Source organism: Tamandua tetradactyla, chromosome X, assembly GCF_023851605.1.
Source record: "Tamandua tetradactyla isolate mTamTet1 chromosome X, mTamTet1.pri, whole genome shotgun sequence".
NCBI lineage: Eukaryota > Metazoa > Chordata > Mammalia > Pilosa > Myrmecophagidae > Tamandua > Tamandua tetradactyla.
Window position 1 is genome coordinate 15,258,911 of NC_135353.1, and position 26,832 is coordinate 15,285,742.

The following is a 26,832-nucleotide window of genomic DNA, read 5'->3' on the forward strand; positions in this document are numbered from 1 at the left end:
TTTACAATCAGCCCCAATCCACATTCCTATCATCTCCTTTTCAAAAATGTCTACAAACTGCCTGAGCTCCCATAATGCTTGCTTTATTTAGCTTGTGCTGTTTCTCAAGCATTCCTAGCCCTCCTTTTATCAGTTTATGCTGTTCCCTACATCCTGGAATGTCTTTCTACACTTTTTCTGTCTGCAGACAGCTTTCTGACATTGAGACCAAACTCAAATACCACTTCTTTGTGAAACTTCCCTTGGTACACCTGGTTGAAATGTTTAATTGTCTCTATTTGCACAGTACATGTCTTGTAATACCATTTTGCTCTTTTCAGTTTTCCCTTTGTATTGTTTGGATATTCCTGCTTCTACCATTATATTATTAGCCCCTTTAGGGCATGACACAAATCTTTCTCACCTTCATGTGCTACTCACTTGCCCCTACTCCATTTAGCATTTACCACAATTAAGGATACTGTTGAAAATTCACATCTCAGATATCTAACTGCTCTTATATCTTTGTGTTTGACCAATATCCACATCTGCTAGTCTCTGAATCTACCATCACATTTGTGTGACAAATAACTGATAGAATAATACAAGACAGGAAACTTGCCAAGATTAATAATGAATGGTTGACAAAGTGTGTCAAGGATACTAAGGCAGACATGATTGATTTCAGACTCCTCTAACTGCTGATTTTCACTCAAGGACTCTCCACCAGCCTTGTTTAACTCTCTTAGAAATGTCCTGTAAATCTAAGCAACCTTCCCTTCTTTCCTTTCAACTCTACAGGGGTCAGACCTGCATTGCGGTCTGACTGCTCTACCAGCTTCCTCTTCCCATTTTCACTCCTAGCACTAACTAGCCCATAAAAAATCTTGCATTGCTAACCTTGGTGTCTGCTTCTCAAAGAACCCTGATTAACACAGCAGGTATAAATGGATCAAAGAATCAAGGAATTGCACTCCCTTTCTCCTATATCTTAGAAATCTTTCTGATACTCTGGTGTTCAAAGCCTTAATATAATGGGTCTGGCCATGGTGGCTCAGCAGGCAGAGTTACCTGCCATGCCAGAGACCAGGGTTCAACTCCCAGTGCCTGCCCATGCAAGTAAAAAAAAAAAGTCTCAATGTGGTGCCTAACCCAAACCTGCATTCTTTTGCAATGCATTCTTATGTATTGACCTGGGAGCCTCTGGTGTGAATCATTCTTTGCTGGAAACAAGGGTCATATATATGGATCTGGAACTGATGACTAATTTCTCACCCATTGTCATGCTAAAAAAGCTGAGGAAATAAAATCCACATTGAAGTGATAAGGAACATCATAAAAAATTCTAACATTGCTTATGCTTATTAAAAAACTCATCTGAAAACGTATAGTATTTGTCCTGACTTTGTGCTTATTTTCAGTTATAATTTTTGAAGACAGAATTTAAAGCCATAAAAAGTACATCACAGGTAGAATGAACGGTGGCTGGAGTGCTGAGTTTGCCATTATCTTTCTATTATTACCTGCCAATTGAACCTAGACAGTATGGTGAACAAAACAGAGAGAGGGGTCCAGAAAATGTCCTTGGTATAGTTACCTATCAGATGCATGTGTGAAAGGATAACATTAGCTGTAATAATCGTAAAAATGTTATTAAACTCTATAATATGTTAGCAACAAAATGGGCTACAATATTGACTCTTAGCTTCTAAATTACACAAAGCTAGGCCAGGACTAGTACCCTACTCTCCTTTTTGACCTCAGATGCAGAGAGCCTGTTAATAATACTCAGGAAAAATCACCCATTCATTAATGATCTCGGCCAGTTTCCTGTCTTGCATTATTCTATCAGTTTTTTGTTCTGTTTCCTGCCCTATCTCCATAACGTTTCTAATATATGTCCTGCAATATGCATACCTTTGAAAAAAATATATAAGGAACAACATAGCAGTAAAGAGTGGAGGCTCTGGAGCCAGACTACTTGTTTGTCCTGTCTCTTTCAATAAATAGCCACACCACCACAAAATCACCGCTTAACCTCTGTTATTCAGTGTCCTAGGGCTATTGTGTGGATTGGATGAGTTAATACATGTGATACTATTAGGAAAGTATTGGATATATAGCAAACAATAAATATTGACTATTCTACTGAGTATGTATTAATGTTTTATATTTTTTATTAGAAAAGTTGTAGGTTTATAGAGAAGTTATGCAGAAAATAGACTTTCCATATACTGTCTCCTCACACATTATTTTCCCTATTGATACTTTGTATTAGTGTGATTCCTTTCTATATTCTGAACATTAAACCCTTATCATATATGTTGCTTCCATATATTTTCTCCCATTTTATAGAGTGTTTTTCACTTTTATGATAAAGTACTTTGATGCAAAAAAAAAATAAAGTTCTCCTTGTCTTTATTTTCTTGTTCTTGCTTTTGATATAAAATCTAAGAAACCATTGCCTAACAAAAAATGTGCCTAACATAAAATGCTTCCATATATTTTCTTCTAAGAGTTTTATAGTTTTTGTTATATTTACATCTTTGGTCAATTTTGAGTTTAATTTTTGTACATGGTATGAGATAGGGTTCCCCCCTCATTCATTATCATATGGCTATTTAATTTTCACAGAACCATTTGTTGAAGAGACTATTCTGTCCCTATTAAATGGACTTGGGACCCTTGTCAAAAATCACTTGGCATTAGATGTGAGGGTTTATTTCTGAATGATCAATTGGATTCCACTGGTCTCTGTACTTGTCTTATGCCAGCACCATACTGTTTTTGGTTATAAATTTTAAACTTAGGAAGTGTGAGTCTTCCAACTTTGTTCTTCTTTTTCAAGATAGTCATAGTTATTTGGAGTCTCTTACCGTCCCATATGAATTTGATGATGTCTCTTCCATTTCTGCAAAGAAGACTACAGGATTTTGATTGAGGTTGTGTTGAATCTGCATATCTCTTCGGATCAAATTCACATCTTAACAATATTTAGCCTTCTATTCCATGAGTATGGGATATTCTTTCATTTATTTAGGTCTTCTTTATTTTCTTTCAGTAGAGTTTTGCAGGTTTTCTGCATATAGTTCCTTTACATCTTTGGTTAGATTTACTCCCAACTACTTGATTCTTTTAGTTTGTTATTGCTAATGGAGTTATTTTTTTTCTTAATTTCCTCTTCAGATTGTTTATTACTAGTATAAAAACACTCCCAATTTTTTCACATTGGTTTTGTACCCTGTAATTTTGCTGAATTCATGTATTCGGTCTGGTAGCTTTGTTGTGGATTTTAAGAATTTTCTCTTTATATTATCATGTATTCTGCAAATAGGGAAAATTTTATTTCTTCCTTTCCAATTTGGATGTTTTGTTTCTTCTTTCTAACCTAATCACTCTGACCAGAAGTTCTAGTCCAGTGTTGAGAGTGGGCATTTTGTTTTGTTCCTAATTTTAGAGAGAAAACTTTCAGTGTTTCATCATTGAGTATCATGGTAGCTGTGGGTTTTTCTTATTTTCCCTTTATCAAGTTAAAGAAGTTTCCTTCTATCTCTGGTTTTTGAGTATTTTTTCAGAAGGGGTGCTAAATTTTGTGAAATGCCTTTTGTGTGCCAATTGATACTATTATGTGATTTTTCACCTTCATTCTACTAATGTGGGGTTTACATTAATTCATTTTTTTTGTGTTGAACTGCTTTTGCATACCTGGGATTAATTCCATTTGTTTACAGTGTATAATTCTTTTAATGTGCCATTGATTTGATTTGCTAAAATTTTGTTGAGAATGTTTGCATCTATAATGATGAGAGATATTGGTATACAATTTCCTTTTCTTATGGTGTCTTTGTTTTGTTTTGGCATTAGGGTGATAATGGCCTCAGAAAATGAGTTAAAAAATTGTCCTCTTCAATTTTTTTTGAAGAGTTTGGCACTATTTATGTTAATTCTTCTTGAAATATTTAGTAAAATTCACCAATGAAGCAATCTGTTCCTGGGGTTTTCATTCTTTTCATTACTGATTCTTTCTTATTGAGATTATCTATTTCTTCTTCAGTCAATATTGGGAGTTTGTGAGTTTCTAGGAATATGTCCATTTCCTCCAGGTCATCTAATTTGTTGGCAAAAGGTTGTGATAGTATCCTCTTTTAATACTTTTTATTGTAATGGGGTTGGTAGTAATGTACCACCTTTTATTTCTGATAGTCATTTGAGTCTTCTCTCTTTTTACCATGTCAGTCTACCTAAAGTTTATCTATTTTATTGATCTTTTCAAAGTACCAATTGTAAGTTTAGCTGATTCTCTCTGTTGTTATTAATGTTGTTATTTATTTCATTTTTATCTGCTCTAATATTTATTTTCTTCTGTCTTGTTTTGGGTTTAGTTTGCTCTTCCTTTTCTAGGTCTTCCAGTTGTGAAATTAGGTCTCTGATTTGAAATCTTTCTTCTATTTTAATGTAAGCATTTAGAGCTGTAAATTTCCTTCTCAGCACTCCTGTATTAGTTAGGGTTCTCTAGAGAAACAGAATCAACAGGAAACACTCGCAAATATAAAACTTATGAAAGTGACTCATGTAACTGTGGGAATGCAGAGTCCAAAATCCTCAGGGCAGGCTGTGAAGCCAATGATTCCGATGGAGGGTCTGGATGAACTCCACAGAAGAGGCTCACTGGCCAAAGCAGGAAGAGAGACTGTCTCTTCTGAATCCTACTTAAAAGGCTTCCAGTGATTAGATTAAGAATCACTCATTAAAGAAGACACTCCCCTTGGATGATTACAAATGGAATCAGCTGTGGATACAGCTGACATGGTCATGATTTAATTCCCTGAAATGTCCTCATTGCAACAGACAGGCCAGCACTTGCCCAACCAGACAAACAGGTACCACCACTTGGCCAAGTTGACGCATGAACCTGACCATGACAACTCTCTTAGTTGCATCCCACAAGTTTTGGAATATTGTGTTTTCATTTTAACTTGCATCACGATATTTCCTAACTTCCCTTGTGATTTCTTATTTGATCCATTCATTGTTTAAGAGAATGCTCTTTAATTCCCACATTTTGTGAAAATTTCATTTCTCCTTCTATTATTGATTTCTAGCTTAATTCCATTTTTCCCAGAGAAGATTCATTGCATGATTTCAATATTTTTGACTTATTGAGTCTTGCTCTGTGACTTAACATATCCCTTATCTTGGAGGATGATCCACATGCACTCAAGATGTGCAGTTTGCTGCTGTTGTGTGAAGTGTCTATATATGTGTGTCAGGACTAGCTGGTTTACAGTATTGTTCAAAGTTTTTATTTCCTTATTGACCTTATGTGTACATGTCTAACCATTATTGAATATGGTGTTTTGAAGTCTGCTACCATTAATGTGGAATCATCTATTTCTCCCTTCTAATCTGTCAATATTTTCTTCATGCATTTCTGGATTCCACTATTAGAAGCACAAATATTTATAATTGTTATGTGTTCCTGTTTATAATTGTTATATATATTTTTATTGAACCATTTATCAGTATATTGTGACTTTCTTTTTCCCTTTTGACTGTTTTTTACTTAAAGTCTAGTTTACCTGGCATTATTAAAGTGACTTCTGCTCTCCTTTGGTTACTAGTCATGTGTTTTCTTTTCCCCATCCTTTTATTTTCAACCTACTTGTGTTTTTGAATTTAAGGTTTGTCCCTTTTGAATGAACCTAGGGGACATTATGTGATGCAAAATAAGCCAGAAACAAAAGAGCAAATATTGTATCGTTGCATTTAGAAAATACTTATAAGAAAATTGGAGCCTAGATTGTGTCCGCGACTTCTCGCTCAGCTTCTGGTCCCCGGCCGGCGGAGGGAACAGGAGGGAGAGAGAGACAGACGCAGACAAATCCGCGCTGGTGAGAAACACAGGTCCAAGACACGTAGCAGTTGTAAGCACAGACCTTTACTGGAGTTAAGCTTGCATTCTCTGTTACAGGTTCCGCGCGGGCGAAATTTCCCGCGGGGGAGCAACCTCTATGCGGCCGTCAGGCACGGCTCCCTGTGGGTCGTCTCCACCCACCCCGTCCGGGTAACCTCTTATATACTGTGCCCAAACCCAATAGGTTAGTGCCACGTATACAGAGGTGATTGGAAGATAGGGTTGGTGGGCGTGTGCGTCATTTGCGGAAGCAGGATGTGAGCGCCATCTTGGCTCACTCGATGGGCGGGGGGAACTCTAGAGCAGGCTGCAGCGTGTCCACTAGGCCAAACCCGGAAAGCGGCTCTCTACATCTCCCCCTTTTTGTTTTTATAAGAGGCATGGTCCGTAGACCGTATTCTTGTACCCAGTGTCTCTATTGATGATGGTGCTCCCGTGGGCCTGAGTGGCTCACAACATAGTTTGGTGCTTTGGGGAGTCTGGACTAGGCTCGCGTCATCACACGACGGAGCCTCTGGCACCGACCAGAATGCTCACCTCATATAGAGACCGGAGAGTCCGTGAACTGGATACCACGTGACTCCTCCCTGCAGTGCTTCGCCTCGCAACTGGGTCAAGCGGGGATTATGAGAGCGACAGCCAGGGCATAGGAAACGCTGCGGAGGCCTCGGTGCAATGGCTAGAGCCAAGCCCAGTCTGGCCAGGACTGCGGCCGCAGCTCCACCGTCGAGGCGGCTAGGCGCGCAAAATTAACAGCCTCTGGTGCCTAGCTAAACACGGGTAGTGGCCAGGGAGCCTGCAACAAACCTTGCTGACAAGAGCTTTGCCCCAGGTGACTTAGACGGGCTATCTATCGAGGAGGGACGCACACCCACATTTGACTGGGAAGACATAGCTAACATGGTAGAAACACGTAGTTGCTGCTGTGTCTGGAACAAGCGTTCTAACAAACATTTAACAGTGACTAAGCCCACTAATAGTCCCACTGCCACGAGAATCCAAGTAGTCAAATTGGGCCAAGAGAACCATGAGGTGACTCGGTTCCACAGACTTTGTACAGTCTCGCCCAGTTTGGAAAGGTCGAAGGCAACGGGGGTTATTAAAACTGGTCCCCCTTCTAAACAATCGAAGGGTGACCGGCGCTTTCGTTGCTATCTCGTCAGTCGCCGCCGTCATCAGTAGAGTTGGAGGCCTGATCTGATGGTTCAGGTTGAAGGCTTGTTGGTTTTTTAGGCAACAGCTCCGTGGCCTCCTCGGGCGATGTCACGGTTCTCACCAGTCTTTCCGGAACCCACACTGGTTGACGTCCTGGCTCCTGGGGAAAAACACAAACAGAGCCTCTGGCCCAGCTGAGCACTGGGTCAGGGCCTTGCCATTGTCCTGACAGGACATCCTTCCAACGGACTAGACCTCTATGTGGAGGACTCGGAGTGGTGTGCTGTAGGGCAGGTGTCATTCCTTGTGCATTTTCATTTAAAAAATTATATGTAAATAAGGCTACAGACAGTTGAGCCTTCGGGGACAGGCCGTGGCCTATTCCCCCTTTCTGTTTTTTGAGCAAGTCTTTAAGAGACCTGTGTGCTCTTTCAATGATTCCTTGCCCTTGAGGGTTGTAAGGGATACCATGTTTTAATTGCACTTCCATATTTGCACAAAATCTTTGGAAGGCTTTGCTGGTGTAAGCAGGTCCGTTATCTGTTTTTAATATTTTCGGCTTACCCCAAGCTGCCCAAGCGGCAAGGCAGTGTGCAATTACTTGGTGGACTCTTTCTCCTGATTCGGCAGAGGCAAATAAAACTTGAGAACAAGTATCCACTGACACATGCAGGTATTTAACTTTACCATACTCTGAGTGATGGGTGACATCCATTTGCCAAATGTCTCCCGGGATGAGACCTTTAGGGTTAACTCCAACTGAAGGGACTACCCTCTGTTCTGCACAATTATTGCAGGCTCTGACTATATCTCTGGCAGCTGCACGCGGTATGTGAAACTGTCTGACTAAGGTGCTTGCATTGACATGAAATTTAGTATGAAACTCTTGGGCCTGTTGACACGGTGTCAGCGCAGGGAAGATATGTGGCTGTCGAGTGGCCACATCCACTACGTGATTTCCCTGTGCCATGGGGCCTGGCAGGCCTGTGTGCGCTCTAATGTGAGTTATGTAGAAAGGATGTTGTCTGGCACATATTGTCTCTTGAAGTTTGATAAAGAATGGTCTTACTGAGGAGGAATATTTTATAATGCCCACCGTCTCTAAAATATTTACAGAATTTACGACATAAATCGAATCAGATATAATATTTAGGGGATCGGTAATTTCTTTCAGGACTGTAATAATGACCTGTAATTCTACCCATTGAGGTCTCTGTGGTTGGAAGAACACAGTTTTAGGAGAACCTCCTTCTACGCAATATGCTCCTGAACCGGAGCTGGAACCGTCCGTGTACACGGTGAGGGCGTTCACTAGTGGCTTAGATGAAGTTACCTTAGGAAAGATTACTGGGTGACGGGTGACGAATTGTAAGAGGGGATCTTTTGGGTATTGGTTATCAATTTCTCCCGAAAAGGTACATCGGAGGATGGCCCACTGATCTATACATCCAGTAAGTATCTCAAGTTGCTGAGAAGAGTAAGGTACTCTGAGGTACTTAGGCTGTTGGCCAAAATGCTGTATGGCCTTCTTGATGGCCTCCAATGCCAACTCTGCAATTGCTGTAGGAAAATGCTCTAAACTTTTCTTAGGGGAAATTCCAGGGTGGACCCAGAGTAATGGTCCCTGTTGCCATAGCACTGCCGTGGGCTGTAGTTTTGTTGGCAGTAAGCAGGCTTCGAATGGCTTTTGGGGGTCTATTCTTTTTAAAGCAGCACTACTGAGCGCCTGTTCTACCTGACGTAGTGCTTGCCTCGCCTCTGGGGTGAGACACCGGGGCGAGTGTAGGTCTGAATCTCCTTTTAGCAAATCAAACAAAGGTGTTAATTTGGCATTGGTGATCTTTAAGTACGGACGAACCCAATTGATATCTCCCATAAGCTTTTGCAGATCATTAAGGGTATGTATGTCATCTACTCTGAGAGACACTTTTTGGGGGGAAACATGCTGAGGCATGATTTTTGCCCCCAGGAAGGTGGTAATCTCTGTCATCTGGATTTTTTCAGGGGCCACTTCCAGGTTGGCTTCTCTAAGACTAAGGACTAAATGTGATAAAGCTGTTTTAAGAAGATCTGTGTCTTTATGGGCTAAGAGAATGTCATCCATATAATGGATGATTTTCACTTGGGGGAACTGCTGCCGAGTGCTGGCTAGCTTTGTAGCAACATACAGCTGGCACATGGTAGGACTATTAGTCATGCCCTGGGGCAGGACCGTCCACTCGAAGCGTTGACAGGGCTCCTCTTGGTTAAGAGAGGGCACAGTAAAAGCAAATTTTGGAGTATCTTCAGGGTGAAGTGGGATGGAAAAGAAGCAATCCTTAAGATCTAGGATGATAATGGGCCAGTGTTCTGGCAAAGCTGAGAGGAGGGGTAACCCCATTTGAACAGGTCCTAAAGGCTCCATACAGTTATTGATGGTTCTTAAATCATGTAACAATCTCCATCTGCCTGATTTTTTCTTTATGACAAATACGGGTGTGTTCCAAGGCGATGTGGAGGGAATGATATGGCTCTCTTTTAGCTGTATAGACACTAGAGTATGCAATGCTGAGAGTTTTTCCTGTGATAATGGCCACTGAGGCACCCACACCGGGGTACTGGTCTTCCATTTTAGTTTTATAGGTGTGGGTGGGAATCTCCCCTCAGTGGCCCCTAGGAAAAACCCAGGCCTCGTCTGTCAGAATTGGAGACAGCTTGTATAGGCCTTGCGCGCCCGTGCAATGAGGCTCCTAAGCCTTTGCCGGGGACATATCCCATTCCTTTTAACAAGCACTTAGAAGTTGGAGAGCAGCCACTGTAATTACCTGATTCGGCCACCAGAGGGAGCCCGTGGTGAGGGTTTTTGGCGAGATCACCAAAACCATTCACCGGAAGCCGCCGCGCCCCTGCAGCAGGCGCTGGCGGAGCGGAAGGCTGCGTGGGTGAGACAGGGGGCCTCCCCCAATCGATCAGCGGAGGCGCGTCTGCCCCATTGGTCTCATCGCCATCTGACTCTGAGTCAGAGCTGTCTGAACTGGCGTTTGACTCCGGCGGCTTGCCCTTACAGGAGCCGTCCGCAGACGAAGCTGACTGAGTTTCTTGGAGCGCGCGCCGTGCCTGTAGCAGGGCAGGGAACGGACTAAGGCCCGTAGCAGTTTCTGCCTCAAGACAAGCACGAACGGTCTCCCATATAGGGACCAGGATCAGGTCCATACAAAGGCCCGTCCGGCGCGCCCGTTCTATGTTATTACCAAGTTTTAACCAAGAGGGCAGACTGAGGCTACCGGAATGGGCGAACCAAAGGACAAAGGTAACAACATCGTCAAGGAACCGCAGGAGGGAACTCTTCTTAACTGAGATGCCCCGCTGCTTCAAAAGGGTCTTTAAGGGAGCTAACAAAGGTGAACTTCCTGACTGCCCCATGCTTGCAGTCGGCACTGTCTTTAATCACTCGGAGAGCTCTTCCGAGTCACTGGGGCTACCTGAACGCCCACAGCCCTTAACTCTCACGTAATAAGAAGCACTCACCTTCCCACGGTGATCAGACGTGGAAAGTCCGCTGCGAACTCAAGAAGCACGTCCTCACCAGCTCGGGGAAAGGCAGCAGAAGGGTTCCCCGTACGGGCCACCACTTGTCCGCGACTTCTCGCTCAGCTTCTGGTCCCCGGCCGGCGGAGGGAACAGGAGGGAGAGAGAGACAGACGCAGACAAATCCGCGCTGGTGAGAAACACAGGTCCAAGACACGTAGCAGTTGTAAGCACAGACCTTTACTGGAGTTAAGCTTGCATTCTCTGTTACAGGTTCCGCGCGGGCGAAATTTCCCGCGGGGGAGCAACCTCTATGCGGCCGTCAGGCACGGCTCCCTGTGGGTCGTCTCCACCCACCCCGTCCGGGTAACCTCTTATATACTGTGCCCAAACCCAATAGGTTAGTGCCACGTATACAGAGGTGATTGGAAGATAGGGTTGGTGGGCGTGTGCGTCATTTGCGGAAGCAGGATGTGAGCGCCATCTTGGCTCACTCGATGGGCGGGGGGAACTCTAGAGCAGGCTGCAGCGTGTCCACTAGGCCAAACCCGGAAAGCGGCTCTCTACAAGATTGCAAGCTCTTATAGCAGTTACAATTAGTCTGGAACTAAAATTGTTATTTCTAGATTTTGGGAAGCTCTGCTATTTATGTATAACCTACTATTTCCCTGGAATTTTGGGTACCTGTTAGACACCTAAAACTCAGAGTAGGAGTTCTTCAGGTCTGAAGGGCAGTGTGGCCACATGCAACAACTGTTAAAGAAATTGAAAAAGAGATCACGCTTCAATAAGAGATAAGAACAAAGCCAATCAGGTCAGGATTAAGGTAAATCAGAATATGAGGGTAAGGAGGACATTGTCTATATTTCAGAACTTCACCTACTCTATGAGACCAAAGGAAGAGAGGTTATTTTGCCCAAAGCATAAATTTTCTGTAGCATACAGTCTAACTCAACTTGTCTGGATAGTTCATTTAAAAAACCCAAACACAAGGAACCCAGAATGGGAATTAGGGCTTGTAATTCTGAATAGCTTAATGTTCTTCCCAGATATATCCTAGAGTATGTTGAGCAGAGTAGTATTGGCAAAGTCTTGGCAAAATCCCTTGAGGGATGAGAGAAAAAATATGGAACTATAAAAGTTTACCACCATGGAAACCCCTGAAACTGTCTCAAATATTAGGGACTACCAGGTCAACAGGCCAAGCCCTTAATACAGAGGCTTGTTCTTGTGAACCTTATTTATGGAGTGAAGAAGCTAAACCTACCTATAGTTATGCTAAAGAATTACTTCCAGAGGACTTCTTTCATTATTCAGATATGGCCTCTCTCTCTCTAAGCCCAACTCTGCAAGGAAAATTATTCCCATCCCCCCACAATGGACATGACATCCAGGGATGAAAGTCTCCTTGGCAATATGGGAGATGACTCTCAGGGATGCGCCTTGCCCTGGCACCATGGGATTGACAATGCCTCCTGATTAAAAGGGGGGAAAGAGTGGTAACAATATCAGGTATCAGTGGCTGATAGAGTTCAAATAGAGCCAAGAGCTATTCTGGAGTCTACTCTTATGCAACCTTCAGCTAGATATTGCTATTTACCGTGGTTTGCCAAATCTCAACCAAAACCATTACTGACAACCCTAAAGAATACCTAGGGCTCTATCTAAGATTCTACAAAAGTTCCATGCACTTTGATTACTTTCCAGAAATCTACAATCTCCAGATGGGTTCCTAGGCCAGACCAATCCTGAAACCCAGAAGGGCCAGCCTGTCCAGAGGATCAACTAGTTCCATCCCTCTATCCTATATCATCAACAGCCATTTCCAACATGGAAAAGTTAGAATGGGCATAGCCCAAATATCCCCAAAGATTGGGAGAAAGATCAAAGGAGAAGGTGGAGTTATAACAGAAAAGATAGAATTTAACAAATGAGTATGACTGATGAATCATTATATTGATATTTCTGTTAGTTGCCAGTGTCTTGGAGAAGCTAGAAGGAAAAATCTAAAATTGTGGACTGTAACCCATACCAAAGTCTGAAATCTGTTCTATAACTAATAGTTATGGTGTGTTTTGAAATTTATTGCTTTTTGTATATGTTGTTTTTCACAATAAAAAAGAAAAGCATGTGCCCTTGTAAATAGCATCTAATTGAGTCATGCTTTCATATCCATCCTGTCAATCTCAGCCTTTTGTCTGGAGATTTAATAATTCACATTTAAAGTACCTCATGATAAACAAGCACTGTCTTCTGCCATTTTGGTATTTGTTCTTTGTAAGCATTATATGTTTTCTGGCCCTCAATTCTTCTGTAATTCCTATTTTCATATATATGTGATTTTTCTTGTAAGTTACTTTTGGTAGCTTCTCATATCCTTCTGTATATGTTTCTCAGATATGTTCTTAACTGTTACTATGGGGCTTAAATTTAAGATCCTAAGTCTATAACAATGACAATTTATTTGATACCAACTTAAATTTAATAGTATACAGCTGTACTGTTCGTATACCCCTCAGACCCCAACTTTTTGTTGTGCTTGTTTTAAGTTATATTTTTATTCATTGCATGTCCAAAAACATAGATTTATCATTAGTTTTATACATTTCAATTTTAGAACCAGTAGGAACAAAAAATGTAGTTATATATCTAATAATGCTATACAACAAAACTGGCATTTATAATTTCCCATATGATTATTTTTACCAGAAGTCTTTATTTCTTAAGCTACATTGGGCCACTATCTAATGCCACTTCCTTTTAGTCTGAAGAATTTGCTTTTGCATTGCTTGTAGGACAGTTCTAGTGGTGAGGAAGTCCCTCAACTTTTGTTTAGCTGGGAATGTCTTAATCTTTCCCTTATTTTTGAAAGACATATAGGTGGATATAAAATTCTTGGTTAGGAATCTTTTTATTTTAGCACTTCTAGTAATCCACTCCAGTAATTTCCTGCTTTCATTGTTTCTAATGAGAAATAGGCACTTAACTTATTGAAACTCACTGGTATATAACATATTGCTTTTCTCCTGTAGCTTTCAGCACTCTCTCCTTATCCTTGGCATTTTCAGTTTGACCTGAACTGTTCTCTTTTAGTTTACCTTGTTTGTGATTTGTTGTACTTCTTGAATGTGTATATTCCTTTCTTTCATTAAATTTGGTAAGTTTTCTGCCATTATTTCTTTAAATATTCCTTCCACCCCTTTTTCTCTTTCTTCTCTTCTTTTCTAGGTCTCCCATAGTACATATATTGATATACTTGATGGTGTCCCACAGTCTTTTAGGCATTGTTCACTTTTTTCATTCCTTGTTTTCATGCTCCTCTGCCTGAATGATATCAATGGTCTTGCCTTTGAGTTCCCTGATATTTTTTTCTGCCATCTGTTGTTGACCCCTGTTAGTTAGATTCAGTTGTCAACTTGGCCAGGTGAGCATACCTAGTCTTGTTGCTGCAGACACAAGCCAATGGTACGTGAACCTCATCTGTTGCTAATTACATCTGCAGTTGGCTAGGAGGCGTGTCTGCTGCAACGAGTGACGTTTGACTTAATTGGCCGGTGCTTAAATGAGAGAACGCAATGTAGCACAGCTAAGCAGCTCGGCATTCCTCATCTCAGCACTAGCAGCTCAGCCCAGGCCTTTGGAGATGCAGAAAGAAGTCACCCCGGGGAAAGTTGTTGGAACCCAGGGGCCTGGAGAGAAGACCAGCAGAGACCATCTTGTGCCTTCCAAGTAAGAAAGAATCTCGGTGGAAAGTTAGCTGCCTTTCCTCTGAAGAACCAACAAAATAAATCCCCTTTTATTAAAAGCCAATCCGTCTCTGGTGTGTTGCATTCTGGCAGCTAGCAAACTAGAACAACCCCTCTAGAGAGTTGTTCATTTTAGTTATTGTGGTCTTCAACTCCTGTATTTCTGTTCAGTTCCTTTTTAAAATTTCTATCTCTTTACTGGGATTCACAGATTGTTCATTCATCATTTTCCTGATATAATTTGGTTCTTTCTCTCTGTTTTCTTTTATCACATTTGAAATATTTTTTTTTTACATTTTTGAGTATTTGAAGTAGTTAATTTTTTTTCTGGTGCATCCAAAGATTGGTCTTCTGTATTGATGACGCCTAGATTTTTGTCATGTTCTTTTGGATGGGCAATCTTTTCCTGTTTATTTGTTTGTATTGTAATCATTTGTTGCATACTGTACATTTTAATAGATTAAATTATTAGCTTTGGAATGTATTCCCCGAGTTGTCTGTTTCTTGTTTCCCTCTAGTGCTGTGACAGAGATTTCCTTGAGTGGCCAAAACTAACAAAAATAAATAAACCCAGGCTTAAAACACCTTTCACAACCTTTGCCAATTGACTCTGAGTTGTCTAGTGTGCTCCTTCATAGTATAGCTCTCCTATTAGAAAGATAAGACTGAGCTGAAAGTTAAGTGCAGGATACTCTCCTTGTCTGAATCTGAATCTTGTCCTCAGCATGAACAGTCTAGTAGCCTTAGGATTTACTCCCATTTGCAGGAATTTCAATGCTCCCTTGACCCCTTATGAAATAAAATTTTGTTTCTCAGGTGCTCACTTGTATTTCTTGAAACAATTCACCTTTGCCTGAATCTTCTTCAATTTCATTGTTTCTTATACTGCTTTATCCAGCTGCAAGCTGTTTCTGCCTGTAGGGCAAGTTTTGGGAGGGTGAGTTATAGTTGGGTTTCCTGGTTCAGTCTTTTAGACTGTAAGTGGATAGATTGGCACTGACATACAGGCAGTCCAGTATGCAAAAAGGTATTTCTCTGCTTCCTCTGGAAAGGGCCAGAGACCCACAGTGGGAGTGCAGACTGACTGTACAGTGCTCTGGGAAGAGATAATGAATGGGCCAGCAAGGGTGCCACAAGTTCTCGTACCATTTTTTAAAGCTACATTTTCTTGATTTGGCATCTACTTATTTACTCCAGCCCCTTAGCTGTTTTCCAGAGTTTTGAGGTTGTTCTGCCAGTTTTTGCTAATTGTTCACGATTCTGTCTGGGGAAGGCACCTTGGGTTGTCTTATGCTGCTATCTTGGTTGACCAGGTGTAGGTGTGTATTTTCAATTTACGTGAATAATGGTACTACAGATGTCATTGCATTTCTTACTTTTTCATTTAAAACTATGCTCCAATTGTAAAATCTAGCCATAAAAATATATGCACATATACCTCATTGTTTTGATTTCTTCAGAGTACTCCATAACATATATTCATTATCTCTAATTAGTAATAGACACCTAGGAGGCTCTGTCAGCTACACAAATGCATATACCAGAAATGGAATGACTGTATATTGCTAGCTGCCTAAATGCAATATACCAGAAATGGGATGACTTTTAAAAAGAGGAATTTAATAAGTTGCTAGTTTACAGTTCCAAGGCTGAGAAAATATCCCAATTACAACAAGTCTATAGAAATGTCCAATCAAAGGCATCCAGGGAAAGATACCTTGGTTCAAGGAGGCCGATGAAGTTCAACGTTTCTCTCTCATGTGAGAAGGCACATGGTAAACACAGTCACAGTTTCTCTCTCATCTGGAAAGGCACATGGTGAACACAGTCAGGGTTCCTCTCTCATCTGGAAGGGCACATGGCAAACACAGCATCATCTGCTAGCTTCTTCTCCTGGATTCCTCCTTCATGAAGCTCCCTGGGAGGTGTTTTCATTCTTCATCTCCAAAGGTTGCTGGCTGGTGGACTCTGCTTCTTGTGGCTATGTCGTTCTGCTCTGCTGTCTCTGAATCTCCTCCTTCTCCAAAATGTTTCCTCTTTTATAGGACTCCTCCTTCTCCAAAATGTTTCCTCTTTTATAGGACTCCAGAAACTTCTCAAGACCTATCCAAATGGGTGGAGACATGTCATCACCTATTCCAGATTGACAACCACTCTTGATTAAATAACATCTCCAGGGAGATGATCTGATTACAGTTTCAAACATACAGTATTGAATAGGGATTATTCTACCTTTATGAAATGGGATTTTGATTAAAACATGGCTTTTCTAGGTGACATAAATCCTTTCAAACCAGCACAGATCTATTATTCTGTTTTATGCTTTTTATTGAGGTTTTAATGCTTTTTATTTATTCTCTTTCTTTCTATTTGATTTTGACAGCCTAAGGATTTCTGAATTTCAATTTTTATTTCTGTTTTGAAAGTTTATATTCTACTTCCATTAAAGATCTTCCATTAAAGATCAACCTAACATATTAATATGAGTACTTACATTCTAAAGTTGATCAACATTACCACTTTATTCTGAAAAATAAGTGGCCCTTAGAACACTTTACAACTGCAGGCTTTCTTCCCTTTCTTTGCTTCTGTTTTTTTTTTTTCTGATGATTATTTTGTTTTGTTTGTTTTCTTATACTTTAATTCCATACTTTTAATTCTTCAAATTATACACTTCTTTTGTATATTCAATGTTGGATGGAATTTATACATGTTTCACAATTTATTTGCTCAATTAATTTCTTTCAGCTTTATTTTTTCCCTTTCTTTCATACCTTCCATTAGAAATATAAAATGATCTTTTGCTGGTTTGAAAACTATAGATTCTATTTTTTCTTTTTAGTGGTTATCCCTAAGTTATTAAGATATGTGCTTGTATTTATTTTTCCCCATGAGTTTAATATCAATAGCTATATTTTCATACCATAACTTTGCATATTCTTATCTTCCTCTTAACTCAGCACCTAATGAAATGTTATGCTTATGGTAGGGGTTCATAGAAGTATTTACTGAATCCTGTTTAAAAAGTTTGAGCTATTATTTGTATAATATCTTTGATATTGTATTTTAAGTGTTTGGTAAATTAACAGTTCAGAATGAGATGTAATGATGGAAAGGGAGAATTTGCCAAATACTTATTATGATTTCTAATATCCTTGGGTTCCAGACCAGGCATCTTTGTGGCCCTGTCCTCCAAAGGCATCCAGTGTAACGTACTCAATGGTGCTGTCTACAGGGCACAATTATCAGCATTTTGAATGTACTGAATTGGATACTGAATGGTCAAAGAAACTGTAGGAGGCAAGGAAATCATGATTACAGATTAAATCATGATCTAACACAACAGTGTGGGAAACACACACACACACTTTCTGAGGAATTTAATCAGTGTGCTTTGCTCATGTAATGAATAACTGAATGGTTCTTTGAAATGTTCTGAAAAGACTGGATTAAGTAGCATCAGTAAAGAATATGAAAGCTCCCTATGAGAAGATCTCATTCAGAAGTTAAGGGAAATGGGGAAAGGTTGCTTACTGAATGTCCAGAAATCACAACCAAGATCAAGGATATTGGAATTCCTTTCTCTCTCTCTCTCCCTCTCCCTCTCCCTCTCCCTCTCCCTCTCCCTCTCCCTCTCCCTCCCCCTCCCCCTCCCCCTCCCCTCCCCTCCCACTCCCCCTCCCCCTCCCCCTTTCTCTCCCTCTTTCTCTTTCTCTTTCTCTCCCTCTTTCTCTTTCTCTCCCTCTCTCCCTCTTTCTCTTTCTCTCCCTCTCTCCCTCTTTCTCTCTCTCATTTTTTAAGCTCCCTGGGTTTGTTTTTTGCACCTGCTGCTTTTAACATGGAATAGATAATGTTTGTCTCCTGTCCATGGCATTGAATAATTAAGATAAATAAGTCATATTTGATTACAAAAAGTGCTTTCTGAGTCCTGGAAGATTTAATCCCACCCCTCTTCTTCTCCAGGATCCTTTGTTCAGTACAGCCTTCTGCATAGCAAGGAACCTGCTAAGCAGCAAACCCCTCTTTCAGTGAAAAGGGGTTTTACTCAGGGGCATCCAAGAGCCCATGCCAGGCCTTTCTCCTAGTCCACTTTTTCCTTCAGCCTGAGTACTCCCTCCCAAGTGACAGTGGAAGATAAGTACGACCACAAATTTTTCTCATAGTCCCAGAAAATAAAATGAATATTTTACTTTTGTATAGGCAGCTTTGTAATGCCTCCATATTAGAGAAAACATATTTCAAGTGCTTTTGAATCACCTTATAATCATATGCTTAATGTGCCTCTCTCCCCCTATTTCTTTCTATTCATTTATTCATTCTTTTTTCTCCTTTTTCTTTGCCTATATCTTCTTTTTTCTGTGTATTAATTTTCTTCTTAATATAGTGAATAATAAAATATTCACATTTGCTGCTGCTTCTTTTGTATCAGTCATGATATTAACACAATTTCCTAGAAAGTGTTAATTAATTGTCTAAAGAATCCGTGGAAGAACATATCATCATCACCATCATCATCCTTCTTGATTTTGCGAATATGTCACTGAAGATAAGAGAGGCTAAGTAACTTGCCAAAGGCATAAATTGGTTACCCAACCCTCTGGCATACATGGTTTCAAAACCCCTTCTCTCAAGGTTGGCATATCTACTCTTCATCTCTGAGTCTCTCCTCTACAATATGCCATTTTGGCATCTAGGTAACACTTGAAGAACTAATTGGTGGTAAACGTTTTAAAGGCTAACACTCAACTGCATTTTCTATTTAATATTTTTCGTATTTCCTATAATGGTACCATTCTTTTAGCTATCTCACTGAACCATTTAAGAGATACTAAGGGAGCTGATTTCACCAAATGCTCATATATAAAATATTTTCTTTTGTGTCTTATCAACCACCACAAATTTTTCATGGTGCTACTCATAACCTAATTTTGATTAAAAATTCAAGTTTGTTTTCGAGTGAGAGAACCATAATGCCTCTGAAAAATGGTATTTGAAGGTGTTTTGCCATGTCCATCAAAGTTGTCTTCCAAAGGACATTTTTCCTCAGAAAAAGAATTCGTGGGCATGCAGTGATTATAAAACATTAGCAGCCAGGTTTGGTTTCCTTCCATGTTCACATCTCCAAGACTGCAGAGTTTAAAAATATGTCTATGGTATTAGAAGCCATTCTAGAATTTTCCTTCTCCGTCATCTACCATTTCAGGTTGAACAGCTTTTTGCTTCCTAAATATCTCTCAAATTATCCACTCCTCTACATTTGGATCACTACAGCTCCAGCCTAGGCTTTATTGTTCCTCTCGTGGAGTTCTAAAACAGCTGCCTAATGCTCTCCTGGTTTCTGATCCTAACATCTGATCTCAACATTAAACCTGAAGTCTCTTTTGCAAATCAAAGCTAATTTTTTCAGTCCTTTGCTTAAAAGCCATCAAGTCTCTGTAATTTATTGTTTTTAAAGCATGTCCATATTCCTGAGCATGACATATAAGGGTCATTATAATATGTATCCAAACTTTCAGATGGTTAATTCCTCCCTCATATCTTCCATATGGTATGCCATTCTCAACTTTTCTCATGAGAGACTTTTGGAGCTAAGACTCTCTTTTCTTCTTTCTTAGGTATTCTCTGTTCTCTCCTAGGTGAATTGGGCACTTGTGTTTTGTTCACTCTGTATCTTACATTAAACTATTACAGTAAATACTATAACAAATGTCATTTTTATTTGATTAAAAGGTCTGTATCTCTAGAATATTGTGAGCTCCTTGGGGGCAGGAACTATTTCATTGACCTGATTTCCTAGACATTATTTCAGAATCTTATTTATGATTAATTACTAGTAATGCTTACTGAATTTAAATTAAGAGGAAGCATGATACAAAATTTAGAATAAAATGTGAGCTGACACTAGTGAAACTATCCAAACCATCCCTAGATTCTACTGAAACTCTTTCATGTTTTTCGTTCTTCTTTCCTTCTTTATCATCACTTTCACTTTCCTAATTTAAGTTCTCATCACTTCTCTCCTGGGTTATTGAAATAACCTTGTTACTGTCCTCCTCCATCCAATTTTTCCATTCCTCTCCCAAGCCATCATCCACATTTTCATAGGGAATATTCCAAAGCAATTTGTTGATCATGGCAGTCTCCAGCTTTCACAGTCTTAGTGGTTCCCCATTAGCCTTTGAATTAAGTTCAAACTTCTTAGATTGATATAAAAGACCCTTCAAAGTTTTGCTACTGTACCTATTCCCTAATCTCCTATAACTCCCCCAAATATGCAATGCTCTTTCCTGGCTCTGATTAGAGTCCATGCATTTCTCTCTCCCTAACATTTCAGTCAATATTAACTCTATTGATGAAGATTTACTCATCCCTGAAGGTCCAGTAAAAATACCACCACTTCACTTTCCCTTTCCCTTACCATCTCCATTCACTTCACTCCACTTAAGAAGAATGAATAATTCCCATAATACTTTATGCACACTACTATTATATCATGCACTCCCACATTGTTGTTTATACATCTTTCTCAGTAGAATGTAATCTGCTTGAGAACAGGGGTTATATCTGACCCAATTCTGTTCTGCAAAGCCAAGTTCATTGCCTGGAACACAGCTACTAATCAAGAAAGATTGAAGCAGCACATTATATGGGCCCAAACTGTTTGGCAATATATATTCCAACATAGTGAGGTTATGGGAAATGCATATATACATATATATAAACACGCACACATGTGAGGAAGCCATGTTGCTGAACATAAAGCAAGTTTAACCCCCAAATATTCCAAAGTATAGAATATGTTTTCCAATTTAGCTCAGAATTCCTACTTTTCTTTATTTCATTTAACATGTCTGATATCCCATGTCGTATCCTGTACACAAAGTACCATTTCAAAGAATCAATTATATGATAACTGAATAACATTGTACTAAATAAGCGTCATGTGTTATGAACACATGTAACCTCTTTGAACTTTAGTCTCATCTTCTATAAATATTCAAAGTAATTAACCATAATATTAAAAATACTAATTGCTGTTTATAAACATCCCTTCTATCAATCTGTTATTTTACTGCCCAAAAAAATTTTCACATCATTGATCCATTTATTATTTCAACAAATATTTATGTAACATTTATTCTGTAAACACTCCTCTAAGCATGGTGAATATAACGACAAAGCCTAGCAGGAACATCACGTATTAATTAAATGATCTTAGAAATATTACTAATAGTACAAGTGACAGCTTCTACCATCACAGAACTTACAGTGTTTTAAAGGATAATATCAAGTAAAACGGGCAATCACAAAATAGTGTGAAAATTTAACGTTGGCTACTTTAACAATGAAAGGTTGTAAAGTACCTTCCTAATGAGGGTGAACTTTTTTGTTGCCCCTTAATTAATATGTAGGCACTGCATGCTTGGAAGTCCTATATCCTCCAAACTCTCTTTCCCAGTTAAAAGTACCATTCCATCTGTTTATGCAACTTAGATAGCTATTTGATAGAAAACTATTTGATCCGATTAATTTCGCCTGTGGTATAAATAAATAAACTGTCAACTCTTCCAGAAATAACTTTATTTTAAAATGAGTAAATTAACATTTTTACAATTGTGAATGGGTAACTAGGAATAGTTTGTGAGTCAAGAAACTCCCTAAGAATCCCCAAACCATACTCAGAAGATAATCACATTTACTGCCTTTATGGGAGGCTAGTACTTTAGAAGAGACAAATCAATGTAAAAGAAATTGACTACATACATTTATTTTTCATAAATCACTTCCAAAGTATCCTAGTTTCACCCAGTCATACATGTCTACTTCTGCACGATCTTACAGCACACAATTTCACAGCCACAATCTTATAGTACACCTAAACTTACATTTCTACAGCTCTGTACAATCAGAATTTATCTTTGGAACAATGACCTTAAATCACCGCAAGATCCACAAAGAAAGACACAATTATGTTCCCAAGGCACTATTCAGCGACTCTGGAAAGATTTTCAACAATGCCTAAGATACTTTGGAGTTTTAGAGTAACTCTCAGGTAACCAAAAAATCAAGCCAAACACCTGATTGCCTGAGCAGCCTAGATAATGGGAGTTTTATGGTGCATTAACATAAATGCTAACCAATTATTTCATCCATCTGTTTCCTTCTTTTAAACCCCCCAGTCAAAGACTTTGCATTAGCTCTTAAACAGGTTCCTTGAATTTTATCCCATTTCAGTAGCTCTTATCTAAATTGTCTTTGCTGATGCTATTGTCTTAAATGGTGATCTTTTGTGCCAAACATTTTTCTCATTTCAGCTGTGTCACATTCTCTTTCTTATTCATTCATTTTAAAAAGTGTTACTATCCACATCATCTCAGAACTGGTGATTTCGGGTTAAGAATTAAAATATTGGTGTTGGTTAACATTAAATGTGATTCATCCGATTTTGACTATCTATGAAGTCAATACAGTATGAGTAAGTCTTTCATGGTTATTAAAGAACAGCGCTCAATAAATTAACGACTTAGGATGCCTCACATTTTATCAGCAAATATGATCAGCTGTCTAAATGCCAAGGCAACGCTGGGTGCAAAATCAGCAGCAGTAACAGCAGCTGTTGTAGTTGTAGCAATTTTTGTTCTCTCCTATCATATACAGAAGTGGTGTTTTTACTTTCAACGGCAAAGATTAGCCAAAAAATAAGACTCTAGTGACAAACTTTCCTTCATTTTAGTACAACCTGATAGTTCTTTTGCCCTGGAGAATGAAAATTATGATTTTCTATCTAACATCCATCAATTCGGCTTTGGTATGGTTTCTTAATATATAATAATGAGGACATAATTGTGGATATTATTAATGCAGTCACCTAACATTTTGATTGACTTAATATATCATAGCTTAAAGACTTTGAGTATTTTTGACAGATCTTAATATAAATTTGAATATCTGGAAGTGTTTGACATAAAATTGATTTTTTTCTATGTCAAGGCAAAGTATTCTATTTTAAAATATTTTATGTATGCTCTCTAGCTATCGTTATACTAATGACTAAAACTGATTAATGGCCTATGTTTTGAACTTTTACTGTCTTTTCAATAACATGGAAAATTTTTGGAAAATAGAAAGGATTAGGGAGATGAAAATCATTAATAGTAGCCAAAGAATATTCCTATGTTATACGGCCTTTCTCAACCTGATGTTCATTTAATCCTGAAAGTAATATCTTGTTTAATCTTATTCTCTGACACACATTCATGTAGTTGACCAAAAAATGTTTTGATTACCTATTCTTTGCTAAGCATTATAGGTAAAATACATGATTAGACATAGGAATCTGACCACAGGAAGCATGCAGGAGAGCAACATATTGCAATGGATTCAAATGAATGAATAACCATGGATAAGTATTTGAAAAACTTTTATGAACGACACTCACCCTTCCTATTCCTCCCTCTCATGTCAACCTCTAATCTGCTTTCTATCGCTGTGAAGTTGCTCCTTGTAGTTATCTAAGTGATATCATAAAATAGTCGACCTTGGATAATTAAATTCACACCTGGTGTGAACCTGTCTGCTCCTCTGTAAAATAGAAATAATATTAATTCCTGCCTCAAATGGTTATTGTGAGAATTAAATTAGATAGTGGTTATGAGGTGTACATTCTTCTACATAGTAAACACTTAGTAAATGAGAGCTCTTTGATGTTTTTCTTTGTCTTCTCTTGCTTCTTCCTCAATAGGAGGGAGAAAAGTACTCCAGAGAAGGGGAAATAGAGAGGGATCAGAAATAACACTTGATAAAGCAGTTTATCAAGATTGTGCATAATCTGAACATATAGATGTAGTAGGAAAGGACATTCCAGGTGGAAGAAACAGTGTGCAAAATGCCAAGAGTCACTGACTTAAATTTTGCTCAAAAATTCATTCATAATTCCATCGAGATGAAAATGGAAATACCTTTTCAGCAGCAAGACTTTTGTATGTTTTTTTGGGGGGAGGGGATACATTGGAGTGAATTGAGGGAAGGTTGCTAAAAATATTTCCATTCTCCTTTTGCCGTAGTTGAGGAACTCAGGAAAGCAGAACCAGTTGAATACAGTAAATAGCACATTTCGACCATCATCAGTTTTATGTCTGGGAAAGAGGGCTCTATACATGCCCCTAACCAGGACCACAGCAAAGGGAATGATCGCCCAGATTTTACTGTCCTCTAATTTTGGAAAAGTTTTATCAAGCATCAACCACTGATGCCGTTTTGTGCCTTCAGCCATTCAAGAATGAAGATTGTTAAGGTATCTTTAAGTATCATTGCTAAAATGGAAGTCATCTTTATTCTACCCCTGTTTTAACTTGAGAACCCCAAAAAGACTTTAATTGTTGACATAACTATTTCTTTGAAAAATGAAACTCACATGGCCCCAAGCCCTTACCAACATAAAAGAACTTGGTCCAAACATTTGCTTCAGCATGCTTATGAATACAACTATTTACTAATAATATTAACATTTGTATAGTGCTTACCAGTGTTACCACTATTCGAATTGTGTTACATGCATTAATTCATTTAAACCTCTAACTCCACTATGAGAAATGTGGAATGTGAAGAACAGAAAGGACAAGTACTTTTTAAAAATAGTTTTATTGAGATATATTCACATACCATACAATCCATCCAAAAGGCACAATCAATGGCTTTTTGAGTAATCACACAGTTGTGCATTCATCTCCACAATCGGTTTTAAAACATTTTCATTACTCCGAAGAGAAAGAGGCCCATTCCCTTTAGCAGTCTCCTCTCAATTCCTGTATCCTTCCCTAGCCCTACATATCCACTAATCTAATTCTGTCTTTATAGATTTATTTACTTTTTATGTAAATGGAAACTTACAATATGAAGTACTTTGTGTCTGGTTTCTTACACTTAGCATAATTTTTAAAAGAAATAGTTATTTTTTTTAATTAGAGAGATCGTAGGTTTGCAGAAGAGCCATGTAATAAACACAATGTCCTCATATACTCACTTTGAATTCATGTGGTCCATTTGTTACAATTGATGAAAGTTTATTAAAATATTATGGTTAAATATAGTCCATAGTTTACATTAGGTGTATTTTTTCCCATATACCACCCTGTTAATAATACCTTGTAATAGTGTCATATATTTGTTATAATTCATGAAAGAACATTCATATATTTGTACTATTAACCACAGTCCATTGTCCACAACAGGGTTCATTGTTTAATACAGTACCATGTTTTGTCTTCTAACTTTCCTTCTATAACATACATGGGCCCAAAACTTGCCTTTCAACCACATTCACCAACATAATTCAGCAAGTCAATTATACTCACTATAATGTGCTATCATTGCCACTATCCATTTCCAAACACTGACAATTAAACTAAATAGAAATTTTGTACAAATTAAGCATCAGCTCCCCATTCTGTACCCCCATTCTATCCCCTGATAATCTATATTCTAAATTCTAACTTTATAAGGTTGCTTATTCTAATTAGTTCATAGTGAAATAATACAACATCTGTCCTTTTATGTCTGGCTTCTTGACTCAACATAATGAACTCAAGTTTCATCCCTGTTGTCACATGTTTCAGGAATTCATTCCTTCTTACAAGTGAATTATTCCACTGTATGTATATATCTCATTTTGTTTATTTATTCTTCTGTTGATGGACTGGTTGATGGATTGCTTCCTTCTTTTGGTAATTGTAAATAATGCTACTATGAGCCTCAGTGTGCAAATATCTCTTTGACTGCTGCTTTCAGTTCTTCTGGGTATATACCTAATAGCGGGATTACTGGATCATATGGTAATCCTATACTTAGCTTCCTAAGGAATCGCCAAACTGTCTTTCACAGCAGCTGCACCATTTTACGTTCCCATTAGCAATGAGTGAGTGTTCCTATTTCACCACATCCTCTCCAATGTTTGTAGTTTTCAGTAGTAGCCATTCTAGTGGGTTGGAAATGATATCTCATTGTCGTTTTGATTTGCATTTCCCTAATAGCTAGGGATATTGAGCATTTTTTGTGTGTGTGCTCTTTAGCCATTTGTGTTTCCTTTTTGTAAATGTCTATTCAAGTCTTTGGCCCAGTTTTTAGTTGGGTTGTGTGTCTTTATTGCTCAGTTGAAGTATTTCTTTATATATTCTGGATATTAAACCCTAATTGGTTATGTGGCATCAGAATATTCTTCTTCCCATTGAGTAGTTGCCATTTCACTTTCTTGACAAAGTCCTTTATGGCACAAAAGTTTTTCATTTTGAGGAGGTGCCATTTATCTATTTTTTCTTTTGTTGTTATGCTTTGTGTATAAATTCTAAGAAATCACTGCTACCACAAAATCTTGAAGATGCTTCCTACATTTCTTCTAGGCATTTTATGGCCCTGGTTCTCACATTGAGGTCTTTGATCTATGTTGAGTTAATTATTGTATAAAGTGTGCAATAGGGATAGTCTCTCATTCTTTTGCATATGGATCTCCCATTCTCTCAGCACCTTTTGTTGAAG